At 49.0% G+C, this 24,667-nt stretch overlaps 1 protein-coding gene across 2 annotated transcripts in view; it reads right to left on the bottom strand.

The window, feature by feature from the left end:
- LOC119449428 (tryptophan 2,3-dioxygenase-like) overlaps positions 1-24,667 on the bottom strand; it is a 177,032-nt gene that overhangs the window by 141,466 nt on the left and 10,899 nt on the right. The window contains exon 1 of one of the 2 annotated variants that reach the window (XM_049665200.1): positions 3,437-3,661. The exons of the other annotated variant lie outside the window; for it this stretch is intronic. The gene's annotated coding sequence lies outside the window, so the exon portion shown is untranslated. Of the gene's footprint in view, positions 1-3,436; positions 3,662-24,667 lie in introns of those variants that run through there. 2 annotated transcript variants of the gene reach the window in all.

The raw sequence follows: 24,667 nt of genomic DNA, 5'->3' as shown, positions 1-24,667 counted from the left end.
GACAGACAGACAGACAGACAGACAGACAGACAGACAGACAGACAGACAGACAGGACAGACAGACAGACAGACAGACAGACAGACAGACAGACAGACAGACAGACAGACAGACAGACAGACAGACAGACAGACAGACAGACAGACAGACAGACAGACAGACAGACAGACAGACAGGACAGACAGACAGACAGACAGACAGACAGACAGACAGACAGACAGACAGACAGACAGACAGACAGACAGAACAGACGACAGGACAGACAGACAGACAGACAGACAGACAGACAGACAGACACTGTCAAAGTGGCAAATGTTCGCCAAGAAATCCTTCGCATTTAAACGTCGCCGCTGGCTGGCACGAGTATGGCCCCATGGCGGTGTGGGCATTTATTAGTTATTACAGTTAGCACGAGTTGTAGGCACGGTTTGAGCGGTGAATTAAATTTTATGCGTAAGTGTCAAATGACCCATTGAGCGAAATGCAGCTCCACTAACGTGAAACCTGGGGAGGTGCGAAGCATGCAGTAATGCATCATGTAGCATGCAGTAACCGATAATGGGGTTATACTGCTTTAATTAAGCAATGGCTCATAACCCCGTAAACGCGGCCTCCCCATTACGACGACAGAAGTCAAATTCTACGCTGGAATGATGAGCGGCAACGCAGCGCTGCCAGCTGTGGAAGACGACGACGAACACGAGAGCAGTGGCACGAGCGCGTGCCGAGCGCGAACCACTTGCTTCAACGCAGCCATGCAGCTGTGGAAGACGACGACGATGACGAACGCGGGAGGAGTGGCACGAGCGCGTGCCGAGCGCGAGCACGAGCCGCTTGCTTACCGTGACAACGACGCCGACAGCCCGAGCGGATAATGTGCTTTCGCACCTAAAAAGAAAGCTGCAGTCGCCGGGAAGCCTGACAAGCATTCAGGGATCTTTGAATGCTATCGCGTTCCACTTTTAAAGGCAAAGCTTAAGCGTCCTCCAAATTTTTCTTGTGGGTGTTTATAGGTGAATAAATTTGAGTTGTTCTTCTAAGTCTCTCTGACACTGTCATTACCTTCCATTCTATTCCGTCACATTCTCAAAGGGACCGAAAACTGGCCAGAATGTGTTGTGAGACGTTGATGGAAATGAAATGAGCATGATTTATAGTCATGAAATCCAGCACGCTGTTCGCGATTTAAGTGGGAATTTTAATTTTCATTTGGCTAAGAAAGCCTCAAAACCCAGTAAGTGGCACAGCACGCTGAAATCTTGGTACTTCGAATGTAGTATATGGGATTACTGTACGTAAGTCGGCTGTTATTAGGTACAGCATACTTATCGCTTAAAATTGCAGTTGGTATATTGTTAGAGGCTTGCGCTTTATTCTAAGCGCCATTAGGAAGCAAAGAACGTCCACGCTTACGAGCTGCACACGTGCCCCACAATACATGACACCGCACTTGCTCTTGCATGCGTATGCATGCGCGCGGTTTGGCGACTAGGGATACCCAGAGTTGTGTGGTCTCCCGGTGAGATAAAAAATGCCATCGACTAGCTGCGCCGTAAATGGGCGCCAGCTAGTGGCGCAACCAAAGGAGGGGGGGGGGCTGTACCCCCCCCCCCCCTGAGGCCGAGTTAACCCCCCCTTTTGTTTAACACTTTTTCTTCCCTTGCGTCTTTGAGTACTGCAACTAAGATGTAATGCGCACAATCGTCTGCACACTCACAAAAAGCGCATTTTTTCTTTACAATTTCCCATGAAGCAATTGAAATTAGTGCTGTTTAGATGGCATTGGCAAACTAAGGCAAACTGTCACCCCCTCCGGCAGAGATCCTGGGTGCGCTACTCGCGCCAGCACTACATTAGCCCCCGTATGGCTACGGCAACACTCTGAAGTGCGTATCACGCGTGTGAAAGCTTCGTTTCGTTTCCGAGAACTTGGCTTGGCTTAAAAAAAAAAAAAAAAAAAAACACTCATAACTGGTTCATGACCAAAGCAGTTGGTCAGGAAACCACGAAAACACGTAGCTATTATTGTACATGTATTTTAACACTTCGGAAAACATGAATCGCCAGAACACCCGTTTGATAAACAACATAATATGTTCTCAAAGCTACGGCCGCACTTGTCTGTCTTCCACCAATACTGGCGTATAATCGCTATCGCGCTCGCCTATCACTGTTTTCAGCATGCTTCCAGTGAACGACTACATCCTCACTGCAGATCTTAAAATTCTGAGAAAAAAAATGTTACACGGCGTTTTCCGCCTTACCACTTCATGATTAGACCCTCTGACTGATAAGCCTTCCATTGCACTAAAAAAAAAAAAAAGGGAAATAAAAACCGGTACCATAAAAATTGGTTGTAAGTCCCTTTAAGGAAAGCACAGAAGGACACGCTCGCGTTTAAGCTGAGGAGAAGTGCAAGCACAGAGACGCGAAATAACCCTTCACGCAGCGGTCTAAAATTTCGACCGTTACCGGGAAGTGTTATTTTGCTTCTTTGAGCTTCCAGCTTGAAATGCCAGATCTTAGTACAATTTAAACACTCGCGCCAAGGAACGTAACATGACGTAACTACTGAATGTGATGTCATACATTTTTTTTTTTTTTTTTTTTGCTTCACAGAACTTCTTCCTCCCGACACCTAGATGGCGACGGTTGAAACGCACCACAGTTGTCTAGACATGTGGGCGCCTACGGAAGCTTCACTCCCAGTTTAAATACACCTTGGCGACACATTGAACGGCAACAGACGCGTGCACGCGTGCACGCATGCACGCATACTTATGGGCACACATGCTTGAACTTGATCAGCGAGGCCTTGTCCGAACTACGGCAGCGTTTGAATAGTTGGAACGCGTAATTCACGGGCCTTCACCACCATGTCCTATAGTCATGCGCGGTTGTACCGTTTCACTCTCTTTGAAAAACGTGGAGAGACGTGTCGAGATAACGATGGCTAGAGATGCGCTTCGTCCGCTCGCTAGGGTATGGTGCTGCTATCAGCATAGAAAGATTGAGCGCGTGATGGTAAAACTCGCCCAAATGAAGTTGTTAAAACGTCACCGTCGGGAGCATCCATATACCATCAGTCGGTGAATACAGCTAGCGCCACGTATCGTTCCTGCTGACTTCATGCGCCACAGCGACAACGATTCAAGACAGTCTGGGGAAATCTGCAGGTGCTTTAAGACTCTTATGCGTCAGAGTGCAACCATCTTCGGCATTCAACACAGCCGTTTTCTAACAGACGATGCGCGATGCTGTACATACAATCGATTCGTACGCATAAAAATAGTTGTGCAAATGCTCTCACTGTTTCACGAACCACGTTAAATTGACGTTACTGCGCACGAAACTGAAGAAACGTATTGTTCATATATAACAGTTCCAGATTGCGGCGCCCATGAAAGTGCAAAATAAACATCGCCGATACCTACATACCGGGGACCTTCGAAGACGCCGGCATCCATCACTCATTCCATCGGAGGCGTTGACTCGCGCTCCGACGTCTCGAGCGCAGCACTCACGAAACGAACGTGCACGCAGTCGAAACGACAGGCCGTCATCTCGTCGACAGACCTCGCTCGACGTGTACACCACCACGGTCTCCACCGCTCAGCAGCTTTCACAGATTTCGAAGACGATAGAAGAGGCACACACGGCTCCTTGCGCGCAATCTGGGCCGCCGATCTGCACAGAACACTCGCACGACGGACTTGACCGGAACGACGGGAGCGCGCGCTTGTCGTCGGAGCACTTAACAGAGTCGACCCTGGTGCGGGGGGAGAGAGAGCACAATTGAAATGGGAGAGGAGAAAACGAAGCTATCGGTGCGTGGAGAAAAGGCGCAGTGCGTACGAAAAGCTGCGCGTTGTGAGTGCACCGTCTCGCAGAAAACGGTGCAGTGTTGAATCGAAGCTCGATCTATACTTGTGGCGGAGTCGGCCAATGGATGCAACACCTGCGCGTTTCAGGCCGTGCCCTCGCGAGCGAAGGCAAGGCGCACATTAAATAGCACGTTTCCCAACGAGAGAGAGAGAGAAGGAATGGAGAGAAACAAATGCAGATCTAACGCACATGCTGGAATCTGTGTGAAGCGAAGCTATCGTGAAGCGGTTAATCAAATGCTATGGATTTGCTCATCCCATTCCTGTTTCTGAATGGCCTGCCCACTGTGCTTGGTTATTATGGCGCTTTCGGCCACTTGAAAGAGAGTGTACGTGAGAGAAAGTGGAAATGGGGGTAAGCTTTTCTTAAGCAGATACCGGACGACGGAAGCCGCGTTTACCTGAATGCGACAGTAGCGCATCGCATTTCCAAGCGCATTTAGGAAAGGCGATGCTCGCGACGCCGTTTACATGTAGCGCATTAACTCTCCCGAGAACGTAGCGTCACATGCGCGAGTCGATTCCCGCCCGTAAATCTACCATCGCCTCGCGCATTAATGCGATGCGCCTTCCTAGCGCATTACCACTGTTTACATGAATGCCATGCGCTATAAATGCGATGCGATGCTCGCTTCACACAGATTCCAGCATGTGCGTTAGATCTGCATTTGTTTCTCTCCATTCCTTCTCTCTCTCTCGTTGGGAAACGTGCTATTTAATGTGCGCCTTGCCTTCGCTCGCGACGGCACGGCCTGTAAACGCGACTCTAAAAGATGCATATACGCCTGCTGCGGCCTCCTAAATGCGTGTATTAAAGAGGCCGCCGCTCTCAGAGTCATTGTGGAGCGCAAATCCTTGCACAAGTTACCCATTGTGAGTGTAATGATCGAGAATTAGGGGAATCTAAGGGCTCAATTCTTTGTTATTGCTACAACCACATGATACCGACAAATAATGAAGTCAAGACAAGCATTTATGGGCAATGAACTGCTTTTCTTTTTCAATTGAAATGTAGGAACTATAAATTAAAGGAAAATAAAAATGGGCGAAAATAAAATTGTGAGTTTCGCCCAAACGGCGAAGAAGCGACAGCGGTAACAAAGTTCAGCTCTGAGTTTGAACTGCTCTAACGGTGTGAGTTGGACTATACGCGGATGTGACGTAAGTGGGTGCGCCAAAGTTTGTCACCCTAAAAGTTTTAACACGCCGTATAGAGCCAGTAGTAATGGCATCGCATAGGTGACACTGCGTTGCCCTTAATGGACGTAACCAGTGAAATTACATTGCTTTCAGATTGTGAACACTAACATTGTTCTGCACTTTCTGAAAGTCTGAAAAATATTTAAGATAAAAGGCATGCGCTGTGAATGAAATGTTTCATGTCTTTTGTTTGCGCTGTGCAACTAAAAATTTTTGAGTTATATTTCAGTCAAGAACGTAAGACTTGGTTTCAGCAACTTTGGCAGTTGAATATTATATAGCATTCAACTGCCAGCATATGTAATCTTGCAGACCAACATATAGCATATATATACCTAAATATATACAGCACATCACGGTGACAATTCGCCTGGATTGTCCATGTTATTGCTGTCGCAATAAAAGGCAACTCGCCTCAGGTGGGAGCCCAAGCCATCAGGTTTCATATTACGTGCGCGAGGCTCGATACCAATTGATCTAACCGCAGCGGTCGATATTCCGTCTACCTTCTTGGGTACTTGTGTACGCGTACTAGATCTAGTCCTGGGGTCTAGTGTTTCCTTGGCAGCATTGTCTGCTGGCTTCGTGTGGTTGTGTGTTGTGCGATAGGGCAGTGCATGGGTAGTGTTCCGGTTTGCCACTGCACGCTGACTCGGCGAAAAGCCTTCGAATCTTGGTGGTGGGTGGAGCTTGGCTTCTCTTCGCCCAGTGGCGAGGGTGAGGAGGTGGCTTGACGGCGGTCGTCGGCGTAAAGAAAAGGACGAACGGACGCAGCAAACCCAGTTTCAAACTTCTTCACTACTGGTCGTAGTAAAAAAGCGATCGTGCTCTGCGTCGCTCGCTCACACTACGTGCACAAAATTTCAAACTACAGGCAAATGATTGAACCACCAGGGCAATCATAGGTAGTTTATAGGCTTTACTGCGATAGCAATTGTGTGGACACTCTAGGCGCATTCGTGCCGTTGCCGTCGGCGCCGCCGTCCTGTCCCAGCAACGAAGGCGCTAGCACGGCTTGCGCGTGGAGGGTTCTCCCCAGACGCGTGAGGCGCGCCGCGCGTTAGCAAAATCGACGAAGCCAAGTGGACAAACGCTACGCTCAATCGGCCCTGCATGCAGCGGAGTCAGCTAGGGCAGCAATCTGCCTGCCGCTCTTGGCGTGAGCGTTGTGCGCACATTAGCGGACCTGATGTGCAGCTAAGTGCACGTCCCCTCCCCCCTCCCCTCCCTGGTGCGTACAGTGGTTTGAGTGGAACGGACAGTAAACTTCGAGCTACAGACGCTGACGCCTTTACTTCTGTCTCATCCTAGGTCTGATCCAAGCAGTTAAACCTCCTTGGTCTCATATAGTGCACCATTGAGGTGTACGACGTTTGCAGCGCCGATGTCGGCGCTCCTCATCACACCAGCGTTGTGAGGCGCCCGAAAACTGTCGGGGCGCTGTTTCTGCTGCGCCGCAGAGGTTGCGTCGCGTGCTGCGTCGCGCCGACATGTCACCCCTGCGTATGCTTAGGAGACCGCCTGAGGAGCTGCATGCAGCGCGACGCTAAAACTTGCTATTGCTTTCAATGATTCACCCTTCGGGTGAGTCTCTCCGCTTTGTTTTTTTAGCATTACGACGATCAATTTCATTGAGAAACAACATTCAAGCATTGTTTTGTGAATATTTGTAGGGCAGCTGTATTTTTTATTGCGATAGCAATTATATGGACACTTCCACCGGATTTCTGCCGTCGGCGTCGCCGTCGCCGTGAGGTTCCGTATAGATAAAATCTTAGCCGCGCGCCGTATGCCCGAGCGGAAGCGTGCGGGGACGCACGCTGTCACGGAGAGCGTACGCACTCAATCTTCCACGCGCAAGCAAGGAAGCGGGAAGCGAGCGCCGGAGGGAGCGGGGGGGGGGGGGGGGGGGCGCATTTCTACTCTGCCAACAACCGCGCTCGTCGCTCGCTCGCACTGTCTCTTATCTCCACACGGCTCTGACCTTTAGGCGCTGTGCATTCGCCGCTCAGTTTCCGTTGAAGCGATAGACCGCACGTACCTTCGGCCGCTGCTGCGTATATGCGCTTGCTGCCAGCGTTTTGACGGTCGTTGTCTGCAGTCATTCAGTGTGATCTATTCATGTTTGTTTGTGCGCGCTCACACCACAGTTAGTAATAGTCGGGCCACATTTTCCAACGCACGCTACACATGCAATGCTGCCCGGATCGGCAGAGCAGCGCTACAGGTGTGTCCCTTCGCACGCGCTGCCCACGGGAAGCGCTTCTCATCAACACCACCGTTTCACACGCGTCTTCTCGTGGTCATCGAGTCTCTCTTCATGTCGGTCTACTTACGCCGCAGCACACCTGCTTACTTAATCAGCTCATGTTTACTACAATTCATATTGCTACCAAAGCCGCTCACCTTACTTCGTATGACATTGCTGTGTTGCTATCGCATTCATTGCTTCGCCCTTAGGGCGAAACTGTGACATTTTTTGTAGCAGTAGAGTATAGGAACGTTCATAAATTTGTTACGTGGCATTATTTACAGAGCATAAATAATATTTCACACTTTTGATTACCCTTGTCGCTAAATCTTGACAATATTTTGGCAGTAACCGTGATTCACCACGAGTATCTTTATATTCCTTTTTTTTACAATCTGAATGTAGTCCTTTTTTTTTTGTAATGTTCTGAAAGCAGTCCATGGAGTGGTATAAAGTAGAGAATAAGTGAGACTAATCATTGTTATACAGCAAATTCACGATTTCAAGCCACCTCGAAGAAGGATAACGCTACAAGAGAGCAATGTTTTTAAATGTGGCAAGGGCCAAGTTAGGAAAAAAGTCCCCCACCATTCTTATGCTTGTTTAGCGGCGATACTGGTGGCAACAAGTGCACACTAGCACAAGTTTCCCGCAATGTATTCTGTCCTGATGTGTCTGACGTCAAATTCTTGCGCGTGAAGTCATGGCTCAAAGACCACGAGCAGTCGGCGACTCAATAGTTCGGGTCGCTAGTCACGATAGAAAGACAATTCTTGCAGAAAACATTTCAGGGTGACCGTCGACTTTAATTCAATTAGCATTGAAGCAATGCAACGACACAATGTATTGCCACCGCCAATGCGCGTCATGTATGCGGTGTAAACCGGAGCGGGACTCGCCGTTCCCACGGCACAGCACCTTTCCGTGGCCTCCGAGATTGTGGCGGTGCGTATGAGCCGTGTACTGCAGCTCTCTTGCGCATTGACACGCTACGCCATCTAGTGGAGTCGCAGCGAAGACCGCGTGCGACCTCCGAAACACATGGCGCCAAGAAACGCGTCATCTGTGAAGCGCCTACTGCACCTGTGCTCCTCTGTAACGTCGCTGACAAGAAGTACGCGTGTGGCCTCCTATTTGCGTTGGTGCATGCGAACGCTCAAACTTTTTCCTTTGCTGGCCGCATACGCTGTGGCACAAACCCATGTGACGGGAACTGAAGAGCGGCACATACCCTGTGCATTCGTGGCGATGCTGGCTAAAGCGTGATGAACCCGTGTGAAAAGGGTTCCACCGAGCACGGGAGTAATTTTAAAGGTTTTAAAGCGACGAGAGTTCTTTCGGAACTCCACGCACTTTTATCTGTCCGTATTTTATATTTGACTGCCTGTCTATCAGTCGGGCTGGGTCTCTAACCGTTTTTCCCACCAACTTGGGTCACTGGGAAGTCCATTGGCTAGTGGGTATTGTGATGCTGTGCTGACGGAACTCGGTTGTAAACCAACCGTCAAACCAACTTAGGTCGCTACGTATGAGCCGCTCTTTAATGAATCTTTTTGACTCCGAATTGGGTCCCTGGGTATGTATGTGCCGATCTCCAATAAGGTTCTTTGACAACAACTTGGGTCTACGGTGCTGGGCACATTCACCAGTGCTAGGCGGAATCGAACCCACATTATATATATTGAGACAATCTTGTCTGAATATGTATTAGCACACGCCCCGTGCACGGAAGTTCGCGGCGCCACCGCTAGATATGGCACAGCGTATACAGATGTATACGCGAGAGCGGAGCTCGGCTGCAAAGACGCCTCATACATGACGGGTCTCTGCGGTGGTCGGTCGTTACATTGCTTGAATGCTGACATTAACGTAGACATTTTTCTAGAGATGGGTTCTGTCGGAATTTTCCTGTTGAAAAGGTCGAGGAAAACTGATAGGTAGCCAGATGGTCCTAAAGCAAAAACTGCGTGAAACAGCCCAAGAATGCTAATCGCATTAAAGATTCTTGCGAATCTAGTACTATACGAATCTATACGAATCTAACTTGCGAATCTAGTACTATATATATATATATATATATATATATATATATATATATATATATATATATATATATATATATATATATATATATATATAGCAGGCGCGTAGCCAGGGGGGGGGCTGATGGGGCTTCAGCCCCCCCCGAAATTTTTTCGTGCTGGCATACACCGCCGACCAAAACTACCAGCGACGCCGGCAATCATTCTGGATTTTGTCTACAATGTCTTTTTCACGCTGAAAAGACATTTCGGCACGAACATTGTGAACTCGGGCTAGATTTCGTGACAATGCCCTTGCTCCTGGAGTCACGAAACGCAAGGAGCCCCATCCAAGCACAAACTTTCAACGGCTTTTCGATAGCGAGCGGCGCGTTGCGGCATCTCGCAGCGGCCGCGAATATACGGAGCGCATGGATTTCAATTACGAAACTTTATGGGTGTAAAGTTCTCATAAACTTTTGACGCGAAAGGTGCGCTGACATTTCTAAAGGCATGCGTTAAAAGATTTTCAATTCTAGAACATTATGGGGTTAATGTTCGTATAAACTTGGGCCAAATGCGCGCACTGGAGCCCTCCTGTCCAAGCCGTTCCAGAAATAGAAGCACGCGCTCGCAATCTTCCACACACACACGAAAATACTAATATCACCAGGACTGTCAGCTAGCAGCTGATACTTTCTCCAAACATTTTCAGGAACCGTGCCCAATGTGATTGATCAGCTGGACCAGGGCAGGCAAAGTAAAATATGAGAAAACAGAAGAAAGTAAATGGCCTATTATTGAGATTTTTTTTTTTTTGCGGGCGACAAGGTTTGGCTCTCCGTGGCCACAGGGACAGGGGCCCTACGGATTTAAGCACTGCCCCTGCTGAAAATACAGGCATTTTCAGAGTGCTTCTTTGCATGCGAGCTGATTGTGGAGATACATATCTGAAGAACCATTTGGAAGGTTGCCCCAGTAATGCCTCGTATTTAAGCCCAGACGGACAAAACCAAATAATAGAAATTTGTGGTGACATTATCAAAGAAAGCCTAGATTCAAAAGCAGGCTCCTTCTCCATACTTCCTGACGAAACGACAGACATCGCTGGAATCGAACAGCCTACTGTTTCTGCAAGGTACCTGAACAAGTATGCCAACGACATCAAGGGAGTGTTTTAGATTTTAGCACCGGAATAGATGCCCATCTCTCATTGCGACAGCAGGTTCTGTGTAAATGTGTAAATACTACTGCAGCTTCTAGTCACCCTTCCAGTGACCACTGCCAGCGCAGAGAGAATATATTTAGCAAGAGTTTACTAAAAACTACTTGCGCTCTACAATGTCTGCGGAACGCATGGTTAGGCTGCGCTTCTATACACCCACAGCGACGTCGGCATCAGCATGTCCGAAGTCGTTGACCGCTTCACTCAACTTTCCCGCCGACAGAAGTTTGTCCGTTAGATAGCGAAGCAGCAAAGATCAATGCAAGTAAAGAGCACTGTTCCTTCAGGTTCATAAGTTCTTAATTATGAAAACGTATGACCGCTCATTAGCTTTTAAAACCACAGAAATTCTAGCAGTTGGCCGTTTATTCTAGCAGTTGGCATCATGATCACAATTATCACGCGAATACAAAACTTACGAGAATACCAATAACCAATTTTGACCGACCTTGCTCAATGAAAGCCTGGCCCACGCGGCGTTCGCCAAAACACACAGGGATATTGGGTAGTTCAACTTACCGCATCATCTGTGGCCTTCGTTTGTCCTTTTCTTTCATTTTCAGCTACCTGCTTTTATTTCTTTTTTGAAACGAAGGAATACCCTCCTTAATTTTGGGTGCAGAATAATTGTTGAAGTTGTGCAGGCAGTTAAATTACACATTTTCGTACTGATTTATGCATTATTCCTCTATTATTCTACCCACATGGCGATGTCGCGACCGCTGCATGCCCAAGTACATAACACGATTTCTGGGATCATAGTTATGTTCTTGCCTAGATCATCTGTATTTCTGTGCGCAAAGTTACTATCTGTGACTGAGCAACATGTTTATTTGTCTTATTTGACCGCATTATATACACTGACGTGGGCTTTAAATACGTAGATTTATTGGAGACTGATACGTATTTTTAAATATCCTATTGCGAGGTTTGTGTATCAAGCAGTGAACCTTTGTTTCCAGCGACTCTTTTTTTGCCCTTTAGCGAGTTGTATCTTCGCATTTGTATATTCCATTCTATCTTCGCATTTGTAATATATATTTGCAGAACCCCACTTTTATTGTACTCACTGCTGCGAGTATTATCTCGGTGTAATTACAATACACGACGACTTACAGCTGCTCCTGCGCAATCGATTGCAACGAGGGATAGCGTCATTAAGGTTTCTCCTGGCCGTTGCATATGTAGAAAAATGTAAACAAGGTTATTGAATGACAAAGATTCATCAAATATTTGTCCTCAACTATTCATTCATGGCCTTTGCGTTTTTCATATAAGCTGCATGCACTGCTTTGGCTGGATTCGAACTGTAGTGACCCTTTTCGCGGCGATCCCATGGGCGCTGCCATATTTGATCACGTGGTGACGCGTCCATTGCTTGCCTCAACTGCCTCCGTTGCCTCCTTGTTTACAATGGAAGGGTATGACGCCGGCGCGGCTTAGAAAACCTCTGTTTTCGGAGATATCGTAGACGGTGACTAGGTGGACGACACGAAGCTTTGATCACAGCTTCAGAGAACATGCAAAAGCGCTTTCGGTAGCTGATTAAGCTATGTCCAAACGGCGCAAGCAGTGTATATGGGCATCTTCTAAAAGCGGGGCTAATATGCATTCAAGCTTTCCGATTATGAATTCAGTCAGCATATTAGTGTGTTTTGCTCTTTGTTTTATTCGGCAAATATTTTGAAGCAGTGGCTTGTCAGTTTCTGACTCAGTGAAGTTCCTCGGTGCGGCCACATCTGATTATTTTCTGCCAAATCACTCGCGGGTGTGCTCAGTTCCGAATCCGATAGATTTGTTCTTGCTGCGCACAAGGCTTGAAACGTAGCTGTTTTGTACATGTAATACCTTGTAGCAATATATATTACAGCTAGTAACTTGCTTACTCTGTGGACCGTCACGAAACATTCAGCTTAGACCATTGGTGGCGCCATAGGTGTAGTCCGTTATTTATTGTGTGTATACAGTGCGCATATATTCAACTGTGCGTCCATTCGCTTATTCTTGATCCGTCGGTGATAGAGGTGGGCGTAAGTTTTCCTTCAATTCGGGACAGATGTGTATAGATAACGTGCGCGAAACTTACTATGACAGGAAGCGGCGCTAGTCCCTTTGTCATTGTTTAACGATTGGTACTCACTCTTGCCGACGTTCGGAGATGAAGCCCTTTCTTTGAAGGTTAGCGATACAAGGTTGGCGGATGAGCAAATTTCTGTATCCTCGAGGAAAGCCGTACATCACGAAGTGCCGGTAACACGTTCGGACAGTTGCAGCAGCGGTCTGCGAACTTCGCCACACAGATTCATTCTATTCCTTAACATGTCAGTCACTATTTTTGCAGCCAACTACTGCACGCGTCTTCAAATCCACATTATTCATCTAGCATTATTGGAGCACAGTGTGTTAGCGAAAACTCAGTTGCATTTCCGACAGCTGATAGCACAGAAGCAAGGTATAGAAGCGGTAATAGTTTCGTATGCGTGCGCGTCGCTGAGGAGAGGTATGGCGCGCCGCCGTGAGCGCCATCTCGTTTCTCTAAAACAAACTGCTCCTCGAAAAGGGTCAATAGTTCTAAAGTTCATGTGATGTTTTCTTTACTTATTATTAGAAAAAAATGCGGAAGCATTGATATCAGTTATTTCTGCCACAATTTTTGGGGCAATACGAATATACTCTTTTATGAAAACATACATATTTTAACGGACAGTGCATAGCGTTCAATAATTCGTTTTGCAGCATCTATTATACAATGGGAATTGGCAATGCAGTTATTATTCATGCATTAGATCCCTCGACAATTCTATAAGGAGGAGGCCGTGCTGCAACCTGAGCCCCCCCCGAACAAATTTCTGGCTACGCCACTGTTTCCAGGGATAACCGCCCACTCTGGCAGCTCTAAGCGTAACATCGGGGAAGACACGATCATAGAGGAAATCACCAGGGCCATTGATATCAAATTCGAGATAATGCATAATACATTCCACACCATGATAACAAACCTTGCCGAAAATTATAATGCCAGAATCGCGGTCCTCGAAAACGCCCAACAGAGGCCCAATAGGGTCCATAAAGTAACTAAGCCTTACAACCGCCCGACAACGATGGCCTGGAATAGCAGTAAAAGCACTATGTACGTTATATGACAATGAAACTGCCGGGGATACCGCCGCAAGCGAGGGAATCTCCGGCAGTTCCTACAAACTAACGATTTGGAAGCTCCAGACATAATTGCCCTCCAAGAGACGCGGGGTCAGGCCAAATTATCGGGCTATGCGTCCTTCTCCGATGTATCGGGCACGGGCAAAGCGGCAATCGCTACGCTAATCAAACGAAACATACCGGCACTCATACACGAGACCGGCATTGTGTCGGTAGAACACGTCCTAGTGGAAATTATTCCTACGGCAAAGCGAGGAACTGGCAGCCTGTTTGTGCTCAACGTATACAGCAAGCCTAAACAGCAGCACAGATTCCTCAATCTATTCCGGAAAGCAGCACAAATTGCAAACTAACAACCACTTGTCATACTAGGCGACTTCAATGCACACTACTCTGCATGGGGCTATCGCACCGATCACCGCAAAGGCCGTCAATTGTGGCTAGACGCGCAGCAGGAGCAACTCACGCTGCTCACAGATCCGACACAACCACCCGCACAGGAAATAGCGTCTGCGTGGACACTACACCAGACCTTCACCAAAAAAAATGTCACAGTTTCGCCCTAAGGGCGAAGCAATGAATGCGATAGCAACACAGCAATGTCATACAAAGTAAGGTGAGCGGCTTGGTAGCAATATGGATTGTAGTAAACATGAGCTGATTAAGTAAGCAGGTGTGCTGCGGCGTAAGTAGACCGACATGATGAGAGACTCGATGACCACGAGAAGGCGCGTGTGAAACGGTGGTGTTGGTGAGAAAGGCTTCCCGTGGGCTGCGCGTGCGAAGGGACACACCTGGAGCGCTGCACTGCCGATCCGGGCAGCATTGCATGTGTAGCGTGCGTTGGAAAATGTGGCCCGACTATTACTAACTGAATGAACAAGCGTGGTGTGAGCGCGCACAAACAAACATGAATAGATCACACTGAATGACTGCAGACAACGACTGTCAAAACGCTGGCAGCAAGCAGATACGCCGCAGCGGGCGAAGGTACGCGCGGTGCTATCGCTCCCTTCAACGGAACTGAGCGGCGAAATGCACGGCGCATAAAGGTCTGAAGGCCTTGTGGAGATAAAGACGGTGCGCGCGAGCGACGAGTGGCACGAGCGCGGTTGTGGCAGAGTAGGTAGAGTGCGCCCCCTCGCTCCCTCCTGGACGCTGGCTTCCCGCTTGTTGGCAGAGTGAAGTAGAAGCGCCCCCCCCCCCCCCACATGCTTTCTCCGGCGCTTCTTCCCGCTTCCTTTGCTTGCGCGTGGAGATTGAGTGCGTTCGCCTTGTGTAGAGTGCGTGATAGCGCGCGTCCCCGCACGCTTCCGCTCGGTCATCACGGCGCGCGGCGAAGATTTTATCTATACGGAACCTCACGGCGGCGGACGACGGCGACGGCAGAAATCCGGTTGAAGTGTCCATACAATTGCTATCGCAATAAAACGTGTTAGGCGCCACATGGTTCAACACGCAAGAAAACTTGGGCAGTGACCACTTCATAGTGGCCACCACAAACGGAACGGGATCCGCCAAACCTATTGGCAAACGAATCCACATCACGGACTGGGACAATTTTAGGCAATTACAAACAAACAAAAACGAACCCGCCGTTCCTGAGATTATAGACATTAAGGCATGGGTCTACAGCTTACAACAAAATGTTAAGCAGGCGACCATAACCATACCAGAAGAAGCTAATATCCAGGCGGCAGATGCCAAGCTCCTCCACATGTGGGAAGCAAAAGCTAGCTTGGAAAGACGACTAAAACCAAAGAAACTATATTCCTACGCAAACGCATATCGATCTTAAACAAACAAATTGAAGACTATGCTCACCAGCTAAGCCGCCAAAACTGGCACAGTGCATGTGATGGAATGGAAGCGCAAATAGGTATGGCCACAACATGGCGCATACTTAGATGTCTACTCGATCCCGAGAGCAATAAAACTTTGCAGGGGCATAATCTCAGCAAATAATCCATAAACCTAATTAACGAACTCAAGAATCTATACATCGGAAACCATTCCAAAATGCCCTTACCCGCATACACGGGAGATACAAACCCAATAATCGACGAACCGATCACGGAAGCTGAAGTCCGCGAGGCCATACACCGTTTACGAACGCATTCCGCTCCGGGTCCGGACGGCGTAACAAACAAAACTATACGGAACCTGGACGATGACTCCATAGAAGCACTAAGTATCTGAACAAGTGTTGGGAGACTGGCCACATCCCTCAACAGTGGAAGGAAGCTAAAATTGTCATGATACCGAAGCCGGGCAAGAGGTTGCAGCTACAGAACCTAAGACCCATCTCGCTCACCTCCTGCCTAGGCAAACTTCTGGAAACATCATCCTTACTCGCCTAAACAAACACATGGAAGCGCACGACCTGTACCCTCACACAATGATTGATTCAGGCCTGTTGTGCCATAGTACGTGCCAACCCTTCATCGAGGCGACAGGAACTCCGATTATCCGCGTCGAATGGATTTTGTCGCGGGTAATGCAAGCAGCACCGGCATCATCGCCACCCGTCCCTCTGGGTCCTGTCGACGAGTAGCCAAGGGGACGCGACAACACAATACGACGCGGGTGCCGTCAGCGGCCGCCTGGTCTGGGTTCTGTCGACGAGTTGCCAAGGAGGCGCGACGACACAATACGACGCGGTTGACGTCAGCAACCGCCCCGTCTGGTTCCTGTCGACGAGGAGTCGCCGCCAAGGGGATTTAAGGAAGAACCGGCCCATTGTTAAGCGAGAGAGTCGCCACCGGCCGCCCCGTCGGTTCTGGTGCGCTCTTACCAGCTCTTACTGCTTTTACTAGCTATCACCAGCTAATGGCAGCTATTACCAGCTATTACCTGCTATATCTGTACATATTGTACATATTGTATAAAGTTTTCGTCTCCTCTTCGTCTGCTGAAAGTAGAGTGTACTAGTACATTGTCTAGTACACTCTAGCTGAAAGAGTCCGTCTGTCGTCCTCCAACCCGAAGTCGCAATTGTGGTGGCAGCGGTGGGATTGGTGAACCAGTATCTCAACAGCGGATGGCAAGCTGCGAGATACGAGGCCCGAAGATGACTGCTACACCACTTTGGCTGGGTGAGTGCCCGATGTTTGCTTTTCAGGTCGCCAGACCTCTCTAGCACAGGCAGAGTCTTTTGTTTTGGTAGGCTATGATGTGAGTGTTTTTTTTTTTATATTGCAGGCCTATGATTTATGCATTTACCTTCTTAAACAGCGGATTATAGTTTAAAGTAAGGTAAATTTAGTGGGTGAGTAACACGAGGAACGAGATCGCAATGGAGGAATTCCAAATTCAGGACCTCATTCACGTTTGCGAGGAGTTGGGCATTTCCGCCGGCTCCGAAAAAGCAAGGAAAGCGATTCTCGACGTGATGCGAGCAGAGGACGTGACGACCGAGGAAGCCGAAGAGGCTTGGGAAATGATTGTGGAGCGAAAGCTCGAGGCAAAGGAACGCGAGAGGCGTGAGAGGCGTGAGTTAGAAGCGAAGGAGCACTTAAGTCCGGAGGAAAAGGCAAGGCGAGCGAGAAATTCAAACATGGGCATGGCGCACAGCGCGATACCATCTCCACAATTTCAAGGCAGGCGAAAGTATTCTATTGCTTCCTTGTAGTCTCTCGTGCGTTCTGGAACACCTGCTTGATGAGGGGAACCGGGACTACGATGAGGCTAAGAAGGCTTTGTTGAGGCACTTTGATGCTGTAAGTCAGGCCGACTGTGAAGGCCAAGATGATAGCGACAATGCCGAGCGTGTCGAGGACCAGACCAGCTATTGAGATAGCTATTAGCTCAGAATGCGCAGGAAAAGCTGTGGTGCCATTGGTGCACACGCTAAGTGATGAGGGCGAACACACTGTTGCGTCGCCGTCTAGAGAGGCCGCTTTGCAAACAGTGGCCGACAATGGCTCTTTTGATTTTGATGGCAGCGATAAATCCGGCTAGTCAAGGGGAGACCGCAGGGCAAGCCGGCTAGCTCAGATGGCGTCGGATGCAGTTATGTTCTGTTAGAGGTACAGACATCTAGCGACGACCACGAGGCTAGCTTGGTTTTGCCACCCGGAGCTATGTCGTTGCGAAGAGAAGGCAGCGTACCTGCGAGTACGAGTGCCGAGACCGCGAGCTTTGTGAGCCGCGCCGAGGGCAAACGACGAAGGCGCAAGCAGAGAAAGTCATACTCAGGCGGCGATACGAGCCAGGTCAAGTGCTCCAACTGCCTAAGCCGTTAGGAAAAAGCGGAGCATGGTGAACCCGAAGCTTAGGCGGCTGCTGCGTTCTGTAATAGGCGTGACACGCGTCGGTAAGGCAGGATTTCGCAGAAATTCAGACTCCGCCAAATTCCGTCTGTTCTAAGCGGTGTCAGGGGATTGTAAGCAGAGTAACGTAGCGAAGCATCAGGTATGCTCGATAGTCTGCTGCAATGGTCGCCCCCTTCATGGGAGGAAAGAAAGGCGACTGCCCAGCGGTCAAACGGACAGCGTGTACGCGTGTCCATGAATGCGCCGCTCTCCCAGTATTGGATGCCACGGGTCGAAAGTCGCAGGCACTCGGGCAAATCAGTTTGTTATGGTGGAGTGAGTCGACAACGCGTAAACCCGAGAATGGGCGACCCTGCGCGAGCTCGTCTAAAGAGGTGTGTTTGCAAACACCAAGTGATGACAACATGGTACTTTTAGAGCCGATTCTGTTATTGTCTTTTAGTATTCATTTTCTGTGGGGTTTTTTGCGATAAGGTTGAGTCGCGTGTTGAGCGTATGAAAAGGTTTTTTTACCCGAGACCTGATTGCTGAACGCTCAAGTAGGGAAAGCGTCAGTGTTTTCATTTGTTTGTTCTTTTTACGTATATGTAGGTTAGGCAACGCCTAAATTCTTAATTTCGATTATGACTTGGGTTTGTATTGTACGCGTTTAGTTGTAAGTTGTCAGTGTATATTTTGATTCAACTTTGCTTTCGTTTCATTAGTGTGAGTTTTAGTATCTTTTTTGTTAGTTTTTTTATTAGGACCGCTTCTGTGCTTGAAAAATGTGGTGCTCGTTTTGCGAGTGCATTTAGACAGCACAAAGCGGCGGGCTTTTCGGTTGGCTCTTGCAGTTATCGGATTTCGTTCAGTATTTCCGCGAAGTGGCGGCCAAATGCATAGATTAGGTACGCTTAGCCTTTGCGCCACGCCACGGATTTCGGGGCAAAATTAAGTCATCTTCGGCAACCTTTATCTTTGCCAACCCGCCCGCATTTACAGTTGAGAATCGCTTGCAAATCAATTCTGATTTGATTAACCCTCACGCATGACAATTAAGAAAAAAAAAAGGGGGGGGGGGGGTCCGTATCTCGAATTTCTCTCTCAGATACGTGTCTGGTGTTGTTCGAGAATTTTTTTTTTTTTTTTTGTGGTTTTGTTTTGTTTAGCGTAGGCAGATCTGGGAAAATGCGTTGTTCGATGATTTTGGTCTGCGGTTTGGAGAGCATTCGGGAGGATGCTTGCTTTGGCCGGAGTGGTTTGGCGTTGTTGATTCTCGGTCGTTCCAGTGGACATAATCAGGGCCGAGCAGCAGGAAAGACCACGGCGGGAAAATCAGCAAAGTCTGTACCTCCATCGAAGACGTCGCTCAACCGGCGCATCCAATCTTCCGAGCTGCGTCGGACAGCTCGACCTCTGGATGCATGTCTGGCGGCGGGGGTGCGTTGTGCCATAGTACGTGCCAACCCTTCATCGAGGCGACAGGAACTCCGATTTATCCGCGTCGAAGGGATTTGTCGGGGTAATTGCAAGCAGCACCGGCCATCATCGCCACCCGTCCCTCTGGGTCCTGTCGACGAGTCGCCAAGGGGACGCGACAACACAATACGACGCGGGTGCCGTCAGCGGCCGCCTCGTCTGGGTTCTGTCGACGAGTCGCCAAGGAGGCGCGACGGACACAACACGACGCGGTTGACGTAAGCAACCGCCCCGTCTGGTTCCTGTCGACGAGGAGTCGCCGCCAAGGGGATTTAAGGAAGAACCGGCCCATTGCTAAGCGAGAGAGTCGCCACCGGCCGCCCGTCGGTTTGGTGCGCTCTTACCAGCTCTTACTGCTGTTACTAGCTATCACCAGCTAATGTCAGCTATTACCAGCTATTACCTGCTATCTCTGTACATAATTTGTACATATTGTATAAATTTAGCTTTAGTCTCCTCTTCGTCTGCTGAAAGAGTCCGATTATCGTCCTCCAACCCGAAGTCGCAATAGGCCCAAGCTTTCCACGCAGGACATATGATTCAAATTAGGCACCAAATAATAGACGGTGATCACAGCTCAGAACTTGATACCCGGGCGATTCTTGGCCTTGATCTAACCAAAGCCTTCGACATTGTTCATCACGAAGCCATACTAACCAAGCTAAACAAACTAGGAGTGGCCTCCAGAGCATAAAATTATATAAAATACTTTCTTACAGACAGGACAGCAACAATCACCGTCGGTGGGGTAACCTCGGAGAGCATTTCGCTCGGGAATCGAGGGACACCCCAGGGCTCGGTCCTGTCTCCCTACCTCTTCAATTGGTCATGCTAGGATTACCAAGCAAGCTAGCTAAAATCCCTAAACTACAGCATAGCTTATATGCAGAAGACGTGACACTCTGGGTAACCGGAGGGAGTGACGGAGAAATGCAAGAATCTTTGCAAAGCGCGATCGAAGATGTCACGGAATACCTAACACCTAAAGGAGTCTCCTGCTCCCCGCAAAAGTCAGAGTTACTTCTGTATAGACCCCACGTGCAGAGGCAGGAAAACTGTCACCACACCCCCTCAAATCACGCTCAAAGCTAACGACCAGGACATCCCAATAGTACCGAGCATCAGGATCCCTGGACTCAGAATACAGGCCAATGGACACAACAACGAAGTGATAAAGGCACTAGACTCGCACGTACATCAAACAACAAGACTCATTTCGCGAGTCACTAACAGACATCACGGCATGAAGAAACTAATTTACTCAGATTGGTACAGGCTTTTGTCATAAGCAGAATAGTGTACGCTACACCATTCCTGCAACTAAAGAATGGTGAACGCTCCAAAATTAACCTCATGATCAAGAGAGCATACAAGCAGGCTCTACACCTACCAATTACGACCGCAAACGACAAGTTTGAGGCTCTAGGAGTACACAATACTCTTGACGAGCACATGGAAGCCCAAAGAATTGCCCAACTGGAGAGACTCTTGCGTTCTCCGGCGGGGCAACACAGTCTCCAATCACTCGGGATTAGATACAACACCCTATGTCCAAAGCGGGACATTCCCACAGAGTTATAAAAACACATACACGTCCAACCATTACCTAAGAACACTCACCCTCTGCACAACCAAGAGCGCAGGCAGGAAAGAGCCAAATCTTTACAAAAACGCTTTTCAAACTCTCAGGACGTGGCCTATGTAGACGCTGCCGAGTATCGTGACCGAGACGCTATGACAGCGGCTGTACTAGATCAGCAAAATCAAATCATCGCTGCAAGCTCAGTTATTAAAACCTCGCCGGAGGTCGGGGAGGAAGTCACAATCGCCTTGGCGTGCGCTTCCTCCGCAGCCAAATCATAGTCAGCGACTCAAAGACAGCTATACGAAATTTCGCGAAAGGGCGCATTTCGCCTGAAGCCCTCAAAATGTCATTAAGTGTGCCTCGCCCTGGTAAGCCAGCTCTCCAGGATACCGTCTGCAAATATACTCATTCCCCAGTCTAGTCGTTCGGAGCTTAACGAAAACGAGAGCAATGTGCACATTGTAAATTTTACGACTAAGCACAGGGATAGTGCTCGTACTGTACGTATTGTGCATACGAGTACGTTGACCTTAAAGATGGAAAAACAGAAAGACCAAACATGAATTTCGCATCTCATTCACGCGCAAGCGTCTACCGCGACCTCCAAGGATTCTCCGCTCCCTGCAGGGTCGCAATGTAGCACTGTCGTCTGCGCGCTGAACGCCAAAATTGGGCCTCAAAATTAAGGCCACCTAGCGTCCACCTTCGCAAAGAGTAATTATTTCTTAAAAGCGATTACCGCAGCGCATGGGTTTAAACGCATTTTTTTTTTTTTTCAGGATGAGTGCCTGTGTGAAAGAGGGGAGGGGGCGGGGTTGGTCCGGAATAATTTTTGAGGGGGAGGGGGGGGGGTGTCCAGATCCTCCTGGGGGGTGTTAGGGGGATGTGTATAAATCCCTGCGTGGACCGACCAGCTACTGGCGGACCTCGACGGGGTCGCCGCCTCGATCCCCACCACGGAGGACTATCCGGCAATTGACTCCCGCCTCGCCACCTATGGGCCGCTCGCACGGGCCTCCACCAACCGTTGGCATAAGCAATGTCACAAACCGTCGCCTGCGCCGCCGCATCGCATACCGCGATCGCGAAATCGAGCATCACACTACCGTGCTCGCCCGCCAACAGTGGGAGCAGCTTTGCTCGGGCCTCTCCGGTCAGTTGGGCTGCAAGCAATCCTGGCATCTCCTCCGCCACCTCCTCGACCCTGCTTCCGCCAAGTCGGTCGCTCTGCAACAATTACAACGCGTGGTCCGGGCCTACCCCGGCGACACTCCGTCGCTGATAGCAGACCTGGCCGCCAAGTACCTCCAGCTGCCGCACTGGACGCCGATATCACGGAAACGGAAGTCTACGCGGCGCTACACAAGCTCCGCACCACCTCCGCCCCCGGTCCAGATACATATTCTCAACTTAGTTAAGTCTCTTGTTTGAACTCAGCAAGAGTTTCATCACGATGTTGGTGCCTGACAGACGAACCCGTTTTTCAAGCGAAGCCTGTATTGCCTCACAAGTGTTTGCGGTGGTGGTTGTGTCACGCTAAAACCCTATCGAAAACGTGTCGAAAACTCGCGTCTCGTTTGCTTGGTATATACCAAAATTGGCATAGAAGGGTACGAATGTATGACTAACATGACTGATAGGTCATTACATTAATATCATCACATGCTCGTCAGTTACGCCACGATTAACGATAATAAAATCACGAGTGGCGCATACCCGCATTGTATATGCGCGTATGAGCCAGGGACAAGAATGGAAGGAAGGAAGGAAGGAAGGAAGGAAGAAATAATGAGAGAACGAAGGAAAGAAATCACTTGTATCTCATACCGGGGCCGCACATTTGAGCTCCGCTCGAGTAGAGCAGGTGCCGGGAAAGCTGCGCCAGCGCCGGATCACGTGACGCGCCCGGCCAGTCAGGGTCGTTTGGTGTGTCACGCGGAGGGAAAGCAAAGGGTAGAGTTACTGTATCGACCTTTTCACAACCGACGTTTGAGCAGCGCCATTGGCCGACACGGGCGACATCTAGCATCAGAACATGTTATGCGGCTTATGCCGCCATTTTGGACTGTGCGCCTTGCGAGAGCAGGCCGGCCGCACTTCGGTTGTGTGATCTTCGCCGTGCATTATTTCGATTGTTTTCTTCCGCTTCACTTGTCTTGAGCCGCTTGACTTGTTACATGTTTCACGTGCTCGCGTGAGCGCCTCAGTGCAGTGTGTCATGGCAACAGCAAGGCCAGCCAGTGGATGTGGTGTTTCGTCGTCGGTAGCGGCGGCATGCCGCGTCTGCTTCGTCGAGACCTGGCGTGCTAATCAGCGGTATATTTCATTGTAATTGCTGGGCACATGTGACCGTATCGTCGACTGAATCTGATCACCATTACGTTACGCGATTGAGGGTTGCCTCATTTAGCGAAAGCAGGCGCGTACGTAGCTGTCGGGCAATGCTTACACCCAGGCGCCGGCGGCCCGACGACGCGTGTCAGTGGTTGGTAGATATGCGGTGGTACTCTATACGCTTCCGACGCAACTAAACAGCTCAATCATGCAAACTTTATTGGATCTGGTGCGGTTGCAGGGTGCTTATAACCAAATGTCAAAGCATAAGCTTGGCGATCGAGCAGGCGCGGTACCTGCAGCGAACCGACCGCGGACAGTGATCCACAGATGTCAGCGCAACTGATACAGCCCAGGTGCTAGATTTTATTTTAGTATTTATTTATTTATTTATACATACTGTCAATCCCAATAGGGATTATAACAGGACTTGTTTAAATATATATTTGTTTACCTATTTTTTACGTTTGTTTACCTAGAATGGCTTTTCTTTCGAATGTCTGAATTTGGAACAAGCTTCGCTCACGATGAACCTTAACGTAGATCGTGCGCGAAGTTTGTATTGAAGATATCGCGTACGGCAAGAATTGTTCGTGTGCGCTATCTCTGAAGTGAAATAAGCCAATACTATTGCAGCGTTAGGGCCATCTCTGCTCTTTCTCGTTTCCCTTACACCGTCTCACTGTGCTATGTTCATAATAATGTCGAGTATTAACCATTGTCGAATAAATACACTATGCATATGACTGGTAAACCCACGACTGACCGTGAGTGAAAGCGCTTAGTGGTCAGCGAAGCGGTCACTGCACGCACGTAAGTATTTCACTTGATCGACTGTGCGAATAATTTTTTTTTTCGTTACTGTTATCCTTGCAAGCATGATGCTATTGTCCGCGTACCCATGCGAATACCGTTTACGTTCTACTTGTGCGGGCTCATTTAGCGCGTTTCTACACCACGTACAGTTAGCGCATTACGGTTCCCGAACTCTAGCACTGGCGCTAGGCCACGCTGATGAGGTTGACACGTTCGTTTTTGCATTCTCTTGCTGCCCAAGCACATAGGCAACGCTCAAAGATGGGTGAGCTCGATGGCAGCACCACACTGTTGAAGTTAATTACCTTTATGGGCAGGGCCGCGCAGGGTGCGTGTGAACGCAGAGACAATGTTTTTATGGACACAGGGTCTGCATACATCTTCCATAGGACATGATTTTTACAGATCGTTGCGAAGTGCACATGTATTTACCGACTAGTTCTCTCGCAGAGTGCTCCAATT

This window comes from Dermacentor silvarum, chromosome 4 (assembly GCF_013339745.2).
Source record: "Dermacentor silvarum isolate Dsil-2018 chromosome 4, BIME_Dsil_1.4, whole genome shotgun sequence".
NCBI classification, from domain to species: Eukaryota; Metazoa; Arthropoda; class Arachnida; order Ixodida; family Ixodidae; genus Dermacentor; species Dermacentor silvarum.
This window is presented reverse-complemented; position numbering and strand designations above follow the sequence as displayed.